The sequence below is a fragment of the Sphaeramia orbicularis genome, unplaced genomic scaffold (assembly GCF_902148855.1).
Source record: "Sphaeramia orbicularis unplaced genomic scaffold, fSphaOr1.1, whole genome shotgun sequence".
Taxonomy (NCBI): Eukaryota; Metazoa; Chordata; class Actinopteri; order Kurtiformes; family Apogonidae; genus Sphaeramia; species Sphaeramia orbicularis.
Genome location: NW_021941438.1, coordinates 537320 through 552773, shown reverse-complemented (window position 1 = coordinate 552773; position 15454 = coordinate 537320). Strand labels below are relative to the sequence as shown.

Below are 15454 nucleotides of genomic sequence, written 5' to 3'. Positions count from 1 at the left end.
GGGTCACACTCTATCTTTTCATTACAACAATGATAAATGGGACAAAGGATGTGACCCGGCTGTTTTATTGTGTTTTCAATGACAGATTTCCACACTGCGGTGTTTTCTCTCATTCTTATCAAAGATAAAATTGTTGCGGTTTAAATCAACATTTTTTTTATTCCAGAAAATTTGGCTACCTAATACCTCCACCTGACAGTCACTGCTGCTTTTCCTAAAATTTCAAAATAGAAATTGTTGTCATTTTTGGTTTTGTTTGAAGCAGAAAGTTTTACATCAAATTGCAGTGATGATGTAAATGAATAAATCAGGCAAAGCGTAGGTATTTAAGTGATATCCCTGAATTGGAGGAGGCAAAGGTAAGGGTATCGGCTGTTACGCAACACTAATAAACACAACAAAAAATATAAAGGGTTGTCTTTCCATGCAATAAACTTCAATATACACATTAAATACATCCATGGAAATGCACCAAGTATAGAACTGAAAGGACACTTTTCCAACTGTACTGTTAGGATTTATATTATATGTTTGTGTATTACCAAGCAAGTTCAGTAAAACACAAACACACAATTTGTCTTTGTATTAGTGGGTTCAGTAGAGCTAACAGTAGTAGTAGTAGTAGTAGTAGTTGTTTATTCTGTCGTTAATTACTTTAAACACCAAACCATCGTATCCATTTGTTCCATATCCAATGCGACCTAAAGGGTTTAGGCTGAAGTTCAGATTTATTTTGTCTAACCCTATTTTAACACAATGTTTCCACATGAAAACAAAGAAAACGTTTTCAGTGTAATCATTGTTAGATATCCAACAGAAGAGAATGCATATTTAATTTAATTCAGGTAAATCATGTTCTTATCACTACCAATACTGTTCCTAGTCTTTTAAACAAGTATTTTCTTTAGTCAATCCTCAGTTCTATATTTTTGATAATAGTTCATTTGTACATCTTTTTAAAGTTTTGATTGTTTCAGACGGTTTGAATCGATCTTCCAGGCCATTCCACAGATTAACCAAGCTAACAGAAATATATAAATATATACATTTTTATTTGTTCTTGCCTTAGCTTTTTTTTTTTTTTTTTTAAGTTTTTATTGAACTTTTCAAAGGCTTGATACATGGCAAACTTAATATGTTTCTCCATACAAGAACAGGTAGTATATAATTAACAATTAACTCTGGTGACAGACTGGACATACTCTTTATCTCATGAACATAAAAGATTAAAAATAAAATAAATAAAAGACAGGCAGCAGATACAAAAGACAGTGGATACGTAATAATATCAACTAATAAATATGCGTATAAACACACACACACACACACCTGTACATGCACTCATACATGCAGACCTATCTACTTTTATGTGATCCCAAAACCTGTCCCACAGGGTCCCCCCCCCCCCCCCCCCCCCCCGTCATCCCTTCATCTAAGCATACATCCATAGGATGCACTTTCACTCATGGCACAGAGCCGTTCTGTCATCTGTGGAGTTTCTGATGTTTTCCAGTGTCTTAGAAGGACTGGACAAGCGGCTGTCGTACCCACTGAAACTGCCCCAAAGTTACATTTGGTTTGGTTTGGTCTCTGAGGTTTATCCCCCAGTGAACAGAGCTCTGGGTTTGAGGAGGGTTCTGCTCCGAGCCAGTTACTTCAAATATTTAGAGTGTGAGTCCAGAAGGGTCTGATTCAAACACATTCACACATACAGTGAAGGAAAGGTCCAGTTTCTGTGGGCATTTCCAACGTTTGCCTCAGGTTTTCCTCTGAGGCTGTACTGACGTTTCCTACATTCGAACATCTCCTGGATGGAAGGATGGAGTGAGTTTCATTGAGCTGTTTTGTGCCAAAGACGCAGACGGTGAACCATCATGTTCCAAACTGTGTGTGTGTTGTGTTTGTGTGCAGCTGGATTTAATCACTGACCTGCTGGGGACTCCTTCGATGGAGGCGATGAGGACGGCTTGTGAAGGCGCTCGTGCACACATTCTCAGAGGACCTCACAAACAGGTCAAATAATACCACACCTCACACTGTCAGTGGAATGACAAAGGCCTCTGTTCATATGTGGTCTAAACCAGGGGTGTCAAACATCAACCCCCAAAGGTTCCACTCGGGGGAATTTTGCAAAGTACAAAAATGACACTGAAGATATTAACAGTCCAATGGTGTTGATATCGTTTTAGTTCTGGTTCCACATACAGAACAATATGATCTACAGTAAAAGAACAGCATAACAAATACCGATAAATAATGACTCCACATTTTCTTGTTGGTTTAATGTGAAAAAAATATTAGATTATGACTTTAAATAATGACAATTAGAAATTTCTCTTTGCTTTTGTGCAAAAAAATTTTTTAATGAAAATTCATGAAAATTTTACATTTACAGACCATCTTTTAACAGTAAAATGTAAATAACATGAACAAATATGAACAACCTGAAATGTCTGGAGAAAATGAAGTGAAATTTGAACATTATTCTGCTGGTTACTGAAGGTTTTATACCTTTGTAGATGTGATCTGTAACGCACACATGGAAATGATCAACTGAAGCATAATACTGTTAAAGTTGCACTTATTTTTCATACAAAATTTCAGTTTATTCCTGTTATTCATATATTTTCAGTTTGAATAGTTTGTAAAGCAAAATATTTTCATAATTTAATTTTTTTTTTTTAACTGTGACAAAGAGAAAATGTTGGAATTGTTATTATTTGCTATATGCTATATTTGCTATTATTATGCTATAATTTTAGCGGTCTGATCCACTTTAGATCAAATTTGGCTGAAAGTGGAACCTTCAAGAAAAAGAGTATGACGTCCATGGTCTAAAGGCAGACTGTCAGACTTTGGAGTCTTTGTGCCTGTTCTAACAGATGACTGTGGCTTTATTACTAACCCCTGCCTTGGACACATCCACACTCAAACAGGACTAGAGAAGGTTATCACCCGCAGTGGTGGACTTTCATACTAGTACTTCAGTTTACATCTGAGGTACTCGTACTTTACTTGAGTATTCCACTGGCTTTCCATGTGTCCTGTCACTCCAGTTTTCTCACAGCTTTAGTTTAGTTTTGTTTTTCAGATGACATTTTTACAGGCCCTTCCAGACCAGCTCCAACCACAACCTCAGATGGGTTTATTAGGAATGCTTGGGATAAAATGAAGGACAAAATATTTCAGGTTTTTTTTTTTTTTTTAGAACTTTCTTTTTATTGAAGTTTTCAAATTGAAATAACAAAAAACAAAATACAAAAAATATTAATAAATTAAAAAATAAATTAAAAAAGGGGGGGCAGTGGAGAACTACAGTTAACAAAGGTCATACACTGGGGCAAATGCTAGGATCTTTCAATCACAGTGGGTTACATTTTTTACAGTGTACAGTCCAAACAAAAATTCACAAGACATTTTTAAGATGGAAAGAATTACTTTTGCAATAAGACGGCAAGTTTTTTTTTTGAAAAGGTGGATTAGGTCTGTCACACCAGTGTAACATCATTTATCTAAGACCATGTCTTATGTCCATTTCACCCCTTTTTTCCCCTTTTAAACCCTTTTAGGTCAATGTTTTCGATTTTATTTTATTTATTATTTTTTTAAATATCACAAATGTGCACCCCAGCACTCCTGTTCTAGAGAGTTTAGTTGTTAATTTTGTATGGTAAATCTTCCATCTTTGGTACTGCAGACAGGACCAATCCTCCTTATTTGTATTATCGGTGCAGTCATAGAAGTATCAATGTGAGATTAAACTGGAATTTTCAGATGAATGGATGAGAATGGTGAGTTACTATGTGAATGAATGTGAACCATGAACATACCAATAAAAAGAGAATTGGAAAAAAAAGAAAGAAGATTAAGGGAAAAGAAAGAAAGAAAGGAAAAGGAAAAACCCCTTTAAAAACCTTTTGGATTTGCTGAAAATGGCATCATCCCACCGCTGTAAGCTCTTTTCCTAAGTTCATTACATGTCTGTATTTCTAGAGGCTGATGAATTCATGTAGGACGTGTGTTTGAGCTCCAGCTGATTTTCGATGGTAACTGTTGTTGTTGTTTGTCTGCAGCCATCCCTTCCTGTTCTCTACACACTATCCAGCCAAGCCACCCATGAAGCGGTCCACCTCCTCTGCAGGATGCTGGTGTTTGATCCGGTGAGTCAGCCCGTCGGACATACTAAGCAGTGTTTTAATAAGCGACACCTTAACTTAACAACGTATCGACTGAATGACTCATAATTATCGGGTCGGATCCGACAGCGTTCACAGCGTTACGTTTAGTTCACGCCGGCCGTCACCACAGAAAACCTCACACTCCTACATTCCTGCCTCCTGCTTCCTGCTTCCTTTTCCTTCCTTTCTTGTCTTACTTGAGGTGGATGAAGTGATTACCCATCATGCATTGCATCTGCCGTACAAGCCTGTGGGGGGCAGTGTACCATCTGGGGTCGCTTCAGTTGCTCAGGTCTAGGTTCAACAATGATGAGAGGTTGTGGCGTTTTTGGATCTTTCTACTTAATTGTGGCTGTTTGTGTCCAATAAAATGTTTTGTCTTAAAGAAGAAAAAAGGTTTAAAGTTCAGATGAAGGAAGTGACTCCAGAAAACAAATCTGTGGACTCTTGGATTTGCTTAGCTTAGCTGAACATCATTCAACTTTACTTTGTTTTGTAATACGCATCCTTTATTAGGGCTGTTAGAAAATATGGGTTCTACAATATATCACAATATTTCATTTCACCATACTGTATCCATATTAAAAAGGACTGTATCGATATGTTTAGGTATTTATTCAAATGCAGATATGGTGGAGGTTCATTTTTGTTTTTCCTTTATTGTTTATATCTTATTTATTATCATTTAACACTGTTTTATTAAATACTGGTTATTTGAATCCTCCTAAAAGCCCTTTTTTCTGTCTGAGAGGCAGATGTTGGTTCCTTTGTTGGATTGAACTCAAATCCTGTTCTGATGTTAGTTGTGAACTAATAGAATCTGAACATTTGAACAGGATCTGAAACTGGAATGTCTGGAAAACAGAATTTCAGTTTGAACTCAGTTTGAACATTTGGTGATAGAACATTAGATCCTGTTGGGATCAAATAAAAGTGTTTAATATTTGTGCAGATTTCGGGTGTGATTCAGTTCTTCCAGGAAATAATCATTTTTAAAAAAAAAAGAAACAAAAACTTGTCTTTTTAACAGTATCAGGATATATTGTGATATATAGTGTTGTGATCCTAGTATTGTGATTTGTATTGTATCACCAGATTCTTGCCGATACACAGCCCTACCCTTCATAGACATTCCTTCATTCCTTTTCCAAACAGTTCTTTATTTTATTGTATTTTATTCACTTATTGTATTTATGCTGTAACCTGTTTTTTGTGTCATGTTTTGTCTTTTTAGTCATTTTTGTCTGGTCTTTAATGCACTTTTCTTTTACATTACTGGTTCTACTTAAGCGGGATACACACATATGGATTTTCTAAATCTGAACAGATTTTGTATTTGTTCCAGACCCTACACGTGAAGATAAAAAATCATAGATGGAACAGTTTTGATCGTACTGTGTGGTGTGCTCTGATAATCTCAACACACCACACGTAATGATTCTATCCTACCACTGATCTAAAGTCTAGTCCTCCAAGACAGAAATATCGCATGATCAAACGTGATCTAACAAAAACGCAGAGGAAGAAACATAGCAACAACTGGAAAACACAGCACACAATGGAAGTGGATATTCTAGAGGAGGGAATGATGGGGTTCTGACTATTTTTGACAGAAAAATCCACAATCTCGGAGCTTCACTGAACTTTATGTTTCAGGTCGGCCATACTTGTTTTTGTTTACGCCTACTTCCTTGTTCCTCAGTCAGGTCACTTCTTGATTGGCACCTCACTGTTCAATTCAATTAGGATTCAGGGTGCTCCGATTCGATTAATCAGTCATTTTCACGATAATAGCGATTATTACGATTATGACGATTTTTGACGCATCTTCTTCCCCATTCAGGATTTTTTTCTCCCTCTGTGTCTACTTCATACTTTTAAACCAGGTATATTTGTCAGTATCTAAAATTATTATCTTTTAGTATAATATTATATATAACATTTATCTTTTATTTGTGTCGAACCACTGAATGATCCGACAGATTTTCCACCAGGGAACCAACAGGACAAAGGCAGCAGTGGCAGATACAGTCAAAGCTGCTCTGATCCACAAATACAGGTTTACAGTTACCTGCAAAACATCTACTGGATCAAAAGCAATACTTTGAAAACATATACCTATTAACAGAACAAAAAAACTGTGGTGGGATGAAGTCCACAGTTTTTTAAGAAAACAAATAAAGTGTCTTTGAAAATAAATAAGACTTATTTCAATCAAAGGTGATTTTCACAGATTTCTGTACTAGTCTAATAAAAAATAAATAAATAAAGAATTGCTTATTTAGTTTTTGTGTCCCCTCCAAAGCTCCTCATGAACCCACTCCAACTCTGACCCTCCACACACACACACACACACACACACACACACACACGTATAGAAAACAGCTGATTCAGTCTGAACCAACACAAGCACTTGTTTATTCAGTCACAATAAATCATATCCAAACTAAATCCTCAATGAGCAGCAGAAATCCAACAACAAACTCCAGATTTCACTATGGACAACCCAAACATGCATCCATGTCGCACTTCTCCTCCATGTTGACCTCAGTGATTCCACAGCTCTGGTTTTGGTCTCATCGTACAGTTCAGGAACTGCTTTCTGGGTAAAATACTTGGAGTTGGGAAGTTTGTATCTGCGCTCCGGCGTCTGCATCAGAACATGTCAGTACTGCTTCCAAACACTAGCTTTTAAACCGGCCGGGTGAATCTGACGCTCTGGAACTGGAGCCAAACAGTTACAGCTGGTTTTACTGTGTTCCCATCGGTCAGTTCTTTAAGGCGTCCGGGCAGCATATGCCACTTTTACTTTCCTGCTGCGTGCTACGGTTGTGTTCCTGTCATTTAGTAATTATGACAAATAATGTTTTTGAACATTTATGAATTGTTATTGTGAATTGTTATTGTGTCACGTGTCACATTGCGATGAATCTAATAATCAGTGTACTGGCACATCTCTAGTCACAGTTCAGAGTCATGACTGTGGAGCTGTCGGCTTTTCCCACACATGAAGATTTTTGTTTGGAAATCTTGAACAAGTTTAATACTTACAATTGTCGGCCCCAGCCAGTTTTGGAGTCGATTATCGGGACAGATGCACTCTTAACACACCTCAGACTGCAGGATCATCTGATAAAACATAAAATAATCTGGCATGTGTCGTCCTTGGTCGGGAAGGGGAAAACAGGACAAAAACAGCCTGGTTATCTTTATGTGTGTACCCGCTGTAATCTGATTATTATTGGCTCATCAATCGTCTGTGAAGCCATTTTGAAGTGCACTAACCTGAGTGGAAAATTTGTATTTATTTAATTACAGGACAGTGTGTATTGGCATTAGTTGCAAAGAACAAGATACATGCACCAGATTTAGCAGAAGAGCTCATTTTCGTCTGTTGTCCTTGAAAAACGACTAACATAATAAAACATCGCAGATTATGAAGGACTAATAAACTGGAAGAAAACCGATAAACATGACAGATATCTGAAAGTAGGCTCAGACTGAACAATTACAGCCAAATACATCAAAAAGTGCTTACATTCTGAAAGTACAATAACATTTTCTACAATAAGAATAAGATATAAAAGAAAGAAAAAGACAGAAACCAGAGAGAGGCATACATAAATAAATAAATAAATAGGCTAATTGTACAATAGCAAACCAGACTTAGAAGAAAGTGCGCGAGTAAAAACTAACAAGCTAAAAACATCTGTAGAATTAACCAATACAGTTTATACAGTACATGAGTACAGAGACAAGTATATTTGCTTTGTTTGACCAGACTGAAATCTTTGCCATTGGCACTGAATACAGATTAGTGTTGGCAGTGCTGGTTATTTAGGAGCCATTGTTGTAGCATTATGAAAAAAATCAGTCAAAATGAAGGTTGACTGATGGATTGACGACAGAAACATAACTATTGCACCAAGGTTTCCATCTTTGAATAGGAGGACACCGTCTGAAAGTATGAGTGTTTTGGCTTCTTCATGTATTGGTGGTTGCATGAGTTGTGTTTTAGGAAGATTCTCAGACTTGTTTTTCCATTAGAGGCGGATCAAGATGGAAATTAGAAAATATTCATAGGACAGGCTTACGTTTCCAGCTCCACTTTGAACGTCATTTTTACCTTCTACTCATTCCAATGTGTCTGTGTGTCCCGGTCCGCAGTCGAAGCGGATTTCAGCCAAGGACGCCTTGGCTCACCCGTACCTGGACGAGGGTCGACTGCGCTACCACACCTGCATGTGCAAATGCTGCTACACCACATCCTCAGGCCGAGTTTACACCAGTGACTTTGAACCCGTCACTAATCCCAAGTTTGACGACGGCTTCGAGAAGAACCTGAGCTCCGTGAGACAGGTCAAAGGTATGGTTGTCCTGGTCACCTGAGGCTGGCCCCGCCCACAGGGGAGGAGTCAGACTGACAGGTGTTTGTAATAGTTACGTTGTTTAGACATTGGGTAAGAAATTAAGACTTTTTTTTTTTTTTTTTTTTACAGTAACATGTTTAGAGTTGCAGCTATTGATTATTTTTGTAATTGATTAATCTTTTGTTTGTTTTTTTAATTTACTCGGAATCAATTAAACGATTATTTGAATAGGCAAAAAAAAGTAAAAATGTGAGAGAGAGAGAGATGTCTGACAATGACAACTTGTCCTTTATTCCATAACCAGCTGAACCAATAACCACAAAAAGTGTAAAAGTAAAAGGATATATGAAAAATATCTATATAGAAATACCAACAGTATTAAAGTACATGTAAAAATATTAATAGATATAAACAACAACAAAGCAGTCCAATGACATCTATAAACAATATGTCACTGCAGTCTTTAACACATTTGGATCCAACGTAGACCAACTGAACATGGAACTAACATCCAACTGAAACAAATAAAGACAGAAATTTATAATGTTTGTGTGAAAAAATCAAAGTTTAAAGGAATAAGTGATGGTTCCAATGGAGAAAAGTCAACATATAGACATTTTTGTCCTTTTTGTCCTCTTCTCTTCTGATGTTTGTGTTGATCCTGGCATCATGCGCTTCACAATAAGCGTCCGTGTGAAACACAACAGTGGAACCAATGTTTAACAGCAGAGAAATTAAGGAAACAAAGCTTTGATTCAGGAAAAATGTAATTGAATAATTTTGGAACAGATTCGAGTCGATTATTTGATTAATTGTTTCAGCTCTAAAAATGTTTAAAGAGATATGCAACCAATCACAGTGACGGTCATAAACGTATTTTACTCACCTATATTAGTCTAAAGATGTGCACAGAGTGAGTGTTCCTGTGCTGGAGTTTTATTCTAGTTATTACAGAGGTATTATAGGTGGTATTTACTGTTGTATTTTTGAATATTCATTAGTTTTGATGTTTATATGATCTTTCAGAGATTTTTACACTTCAGCTTTAAATGTCCTCTATGGGAGCACAAACAGCTCTGCTCTCTGTTTTTATTTTTAGGAACTGAGTTTTGAGTTTGAATTTTTCAGGTGAGGAAATGCTTGGTTTATAGAAGCGGACTCAGGCTGGAGGAAAGAATGCATAATATCACATATGATTTCCAAAAGCAGTTTTATTAAAGGTCTCATTACCATGCAAAGATCCCATTAGCCACTAATACTGAGAGAACATCATGTTGTGATTTAGTTTGTGTTGCACTATGGATTCTATATTTTTTTATTTTTTAATTTCAGTGAATGAAATTATGTTTCACTGCTCGCTTTAATCTTAGTCCTAGTTTTCCTCCGCTGTGCTGATGTGTGCCTTCCTGCTCCACAGAGATCATCCATCAGTTCATTTTGGAGCAGCAAAAGGGGAGTCGAGTGCCGCTCTGCATTAACCCTCAATCGGCTGCTTTCAAAAGCTTTATCAGGTAAGAGGCCTTTTGACAGACTAGAGTTTGTTGAAGTTGTAGATTTTCAGAGGGATGAGTATGTGAAACCTGAGGCTCTGCAGCTGCGTTCAGCTCGTGCATACACCACTTTAATTTCCAAAACAAGGAGCTCTCTGTTATCTATAGGAGGACAAAGGTCAGACGTGTGCTGCCGCTCAGTAACATAAACTAACACAGTGAAGGCCTGTTCATACCTGGCATTAGAATGGACAGTATGTGGAGTTCACTTACCTGTGCACATGTTCACCTGCACCTCCACTAAGGAAGCCTTCATCTTCTGTAGATGTTATGTATGAAGAGCAGAGTCTAGTGCTGGAATGACCTTTTGTAAATACAGCACTACACAAAAGTCTGAGGTTACCTTTTGTTGTTTTTAGAGGGCTGAAATGAATACACACATTCATTTCTTTTCTTTAGCTACAACAAGAAAATACAGGAAATATGTGCACAGTCTTTAAATACATCAAAACTGAACTAAATGTGATGTAAAGGTTAAAGTCACTATGTAGTGTGACCTCTGACCCCAAGACAAGAAGCAGCACAAACAGTTACAAACATCTAACGTGCAGAATGAGACCTGGGATAAAACATCAGAAAATAATGCAATAAATGTCATATTGTCTGAAGAAAAGGGTTAAAGACATGTTAAGGTCAAAGGGAGGTCAGACTAAATACGATCACTTTGGTTGATAGAAGCTGTTTTTAACCTGAAACTGTCGTTTTCCTGCTGTTCATACTTCATTTATATCAGATTGGATGTAAATACACAGACACATGCATATGTGTGGACTTCAGAATAAACCATCAAACCTAATGTTGGACCAGGACTTCTGCATAGTACTGTACGTCCCAAAAACAGAAACTGTTGGACTTAATTCACTGTTGTTCAAAGGCTAACGGTAACTTTTAAGGTGGAATGTTTTCCTGTTGGTCAGTACATGGGTTACACTATTCTCTAAAGTGGTGGTTCTCAACTGGTCCGAGCCCTCAATGACAAGACGAGACCCACACTGATAGAAGTTAAACTTCTCAAATGTATTCAATGAAAAGATGGTGTGTTTGGAACCGGAGATAATAACACAGAAGTTTAATGATAAACCAAACTGACCGGCAGGTGGAGACGATAAATATGGAGATATTCCATTTAAAACTAGAAGCACTCGGAGAGCGCAGACCTCCGCCAAGGCTGATCAGTGGCCCCCCCCGTGGGCCCCCCCGATCACCACCAAAATTTAATCATTTCTTCCTTATCCCATTTCCAACAAACCCTGAAAATTTCATCAAAATCTGTCCATAACTTTTTGAGTTATGTTGCACACTAACGGACAGACAAACAAACCCTGGCAAAAACATAACCTCCTTGGCGGAGGTAATAACTAAATTAGAAACACATTTTGAACCAAAATGTGTTCTCTGTAATTTTAAATTAAAGTGCGTTCAGTCACTTCTTCAAACATTTATCATAAAGCTGACATTGAAATCTGAACATTTCAGTAACATTCCATTTTTAACACACTGTGTATTCATGCAAAATGACTTCAGTTAATAACGTGCTACTAGTGTTTCTTCACATTATTTTTTGCCCAGACAAAGGCCTGCCACCCCCTGAAAACAGGAGGTTATGACCCTCCAGTTGAGAATGACTGCTCTGAACAACTGAAGCACACCATGAACGGTTGAGCGTTGATGAGCTCTACTTCAGTACACTGTTCAGTAAACATGATGCAAACTAACAGACGACACAAACAACAAGAGACGATTGAAATCTGCAATTTCACAAAAATTCCGTTTTGTCAAACAGCTGCAGATCTGTGGTAGCAGCTCCTAGATTTACCAGAAGCAGACATATGGACTCACCTCTGTCATCAGATGATTTCTGGTGCTTATTAGTCTGTGATTTATACGTATTGGAAACAAAACTGATGGAACCTCAGTGCATGTCTCAGTTTAAGGCCTAACGCTTGTGACAGATGGATGAACTTTGGGGCCATGTCAGACTAATCTGCATCAGAGTATTATCCCAGAGTGTGAACAGATGTGTCCGTATGTCGACTCCAGTTAGTAACCAGTTAACCATGGCACCTCCTAAATCTGTACTCTATGATCATGACAGTCGTCAGTTTATTTCCAGATCACACAAGTACATGTTGATGATGTTTTTTTTTATGTTTAAACCAGTCCAGTGAAAAATAAATTTGTATTGATGCTTAGAAGGCATTTACTGAAGGTGAGAACTGTTAGCCTCATGGTATAACCGCTAAGTCATCCACTATATGGACAAAAGTATGTGGACACGTTGAATCCAGGTGTTTCTTTTCTAACGGGTCTGGGATCCAAAACAATAAGGACTAATGTCAGAATATAGTTTTATATTATGGGATAAATATCCTATTGATTATTAATACTGATGTTTCTGATCCTCATGAACAGGACATTTTACAGCTGTGGACATGATGTGTCCACATATTTATGTCCATATAGTTTATAAACATCAATATTTCCTTAAAGTTTAATGGTAGATTTTTCTTCCTCAGTCAGATGTGATGACAGTAGACGGTTAGATGTGGAAGAAAATAATTATTTACAATCAGAGCAGGAAAAATATTATATAAATTTAGAGGAAGAACATTTAAAAAAATCATAGTTATGGATAAAAAAAAAATAAATGTTGAGAGAAATGAAGTCCAAACCATCTCTGAGTCATTTTAGAAACTAAGATAACAATTTAACCCAAATGAACCAAATGCAATGACATTTATCCCATAATATAAAACTATATTCTGACATTAGTCATTATTGTTTTGTATTCCCTGTTAGAAAAGAAACACCTGGATTCAACGTGTCCACATACTTTTGTCTATATAGGCAGTTATCCTATGAGGATAAGGAAATAACAAAAATGGAATAGAGCTTTTAAAAACCCTAGGATCGCATTAAAGGTTTTTGTGACATGAATTGGGAAAAGGTGTGAGTTCCAGCAGAGTTGGTACTAAAGCATGTCAGTAGAAGTCACATATACATTTGATAGGCAGAAAAGGGCTTTAAATAATGCACACCAGTGGCTAATATTAACTTCACCCACTTCCTGGCCTCCTTTTCTCACAGTTCCACAGTAGCTCAGCCCTCTGAAATGCCTCCATCTCCGCTGGTGTGGGAATAGCTGCTGCCGCTGCTGTGTGTCATCACCTTTCCCAACTGACAAGCTGCTAAACTGGGAACAAGAAAGCATCTCCACATCTTCTATCATCTGCGTAGCATTTCACTGGAGAGCAGGACTCACAGGTCTGCTGTGTGTGTGCTGAAATATATATATATATATATATTTTAAAAAATGAAGAAAAATCCACTAATAATTGCTTTATGGGGGGAGTATTAGAGGGTTTGGTATGCAAATGAATGAGACAAATGCTCTGTAGACCAAATCTGAATGTTTGAAACAAACGTGTCACTTCCAGGTAGACGAGGACCCCTGTGTGTAGGGACTTACTGCATCTTAATGAAGTCAGTTTGTTTTAATATATACAGTATTACTTATTTCTATTTTAAAAAGTTCTTTAAACATGATTTTAATTTGCCCTACAGCTTGACTGTTTAGCATTAGGACGCCCACTGTCGCACAGGGCTGGGCAACAAAACCAAACATTAGAATGAGAAACATTTTCATATCAGAGTGTTGATAAGAGATCAATAATTGATCAATGTCAAATCTTGGCTTTACAATCAAAGCTTTGTGAGAGTTTTTTTTTTTTTCTTATGGTCAGAATGTTCCTGAAATCTTGTAAAAATGATCAAATATTCATTCACTGTCAAAGTAGAACATTTCTTTATATGGAAATTAGGGACAAATTGAACCCAAAACACAAAAAAAACTAGGAATTATTTTTTATTATAATCAGACACTGATCTCAGGAAAATTCTCTATTTAAAAATGATGTGATCTATCATGATGATCGTTGTTTTATTGCCCAGCCCTACTTTCACATCTGCACTGGTAAATTTGCCAAATGAGCATTGAAGTTGCTTCACTTTCAGACAATCGATTGTAATTGCGTTGCTAGTTTTAATGTCATTGCAACAGAAAACTGCCCTGAATTCTACAAAAAGAACATGCATTTGGGTGCATTGATATTTTTAGCATATTAAAATGTCCCCCTGCACATTGTTTTTACTCATATTCAAAGATCTATTTGCCAAAGATCAGAGGCCTCATGTATAAATGATGCATTATAACGCTGTGTGTACATGTTATCCAATGTAATCTGTTGAAATATTTTCTACATTTGAACATTAGCATAACCCGATGATGCACTGACTGCTCAGGCTCACTTGAATGTGAGCACTAGTTTTGTACAGACTTAAAACAAATAGTTCCTTTTTTCTTTTTTTAAACCTCGCTTTCATGTGTAGGGATTCCGAACAGATAGAAGCATTCTAGCTTTTCACTCATGCTGCTGTGACCAGACGTATAGTTCATGCCCGGGTGGAAATCCTGAACATTCACACCCCGTTTAACACCGCGGAGTTACAGGACGCTGGTGAGGTCACCGTTCTTTGGTCAGAAAAACCTGCCAGCGCCAGTAAAAAGGAAGTCATTTGGTCAGAGCCATATGATTGGACCATTTGGAACAGGTTTGGGACTGCCATTCCTGTTCCAGAGGAACTGTTCATGGTCTGTGTCTAAACATGTCGTTGGATTGTAAAACCCTTCACCTGTCTGGAGTAGAGCTGGGTCTGGTCTGGTCTGGTCTGGTCTGGTCAGCTCTGGTCAGCTCTGGTCTGGTCAGCTCTGGTCTGGTCAGCTCTGGTCTGGTCTGGTCTGGTCTGGTCTGGTCAGGTCTGGTCAGCTCTGGTCAGCTCTGGTCTGGTCAGCTCTGGTCAGCTCTGGTCTGGTCTGGTCTGGTCTGGTCTGGTCTGGTCAGCTCTGGTCTGGTCTGGTCTGGTCTGGTCAGCTCTGGTCAGCTCTGGTCTGGTCAGCTCTGGTCTGGTCAGCTCTGGTCTGGTCTGGTCTGGTCTGGTCAGGTCTGGTCAGCTCTGGTCTGGTCTGGTCAGCTCTGGTCTGGTCTGGTCAGCTCTGGTCTGGTCAGCTCTGGTCTGGTCTGGTCAGCTCTGGTCTGGTCAGCTCTGGTCTGGTCAGCTCTGGTCTGGTCTGGTCTGGTCTGGTGGAGGAGCTGACACTGGTTTGTGTAACATGAAAGTGTCCTTCACAGCCTGTGTATCTGTTGGTAATTGGATTTTATTTTCAGAAACTAAAGAAAAACTAGTGGTTAATTGATTTTCATTGTAAAATCGAAGAATTAAAATTGAATTTCAAGGCATTTTTCTTTTTCATTGTCAAAACAGATGAACTGAATTGGAAATGGAGAAACGGACCAAA

The 15454-nt window shown here is 37.8% G+C and overlaps 1 pseudogene; it reads left to right on the top strand.

The window, feature by feature from the left end:
* The window catches only part of LOC115415727 (serine/threonine-protein kinase NLK-like), a 45427-nt pseudogene extending 31250 nt beyond the window's left edge, over positions 1 to 14177 (top strand).
* Positions 14178 to 15454: the final 1277 nt, after the last annotated feature.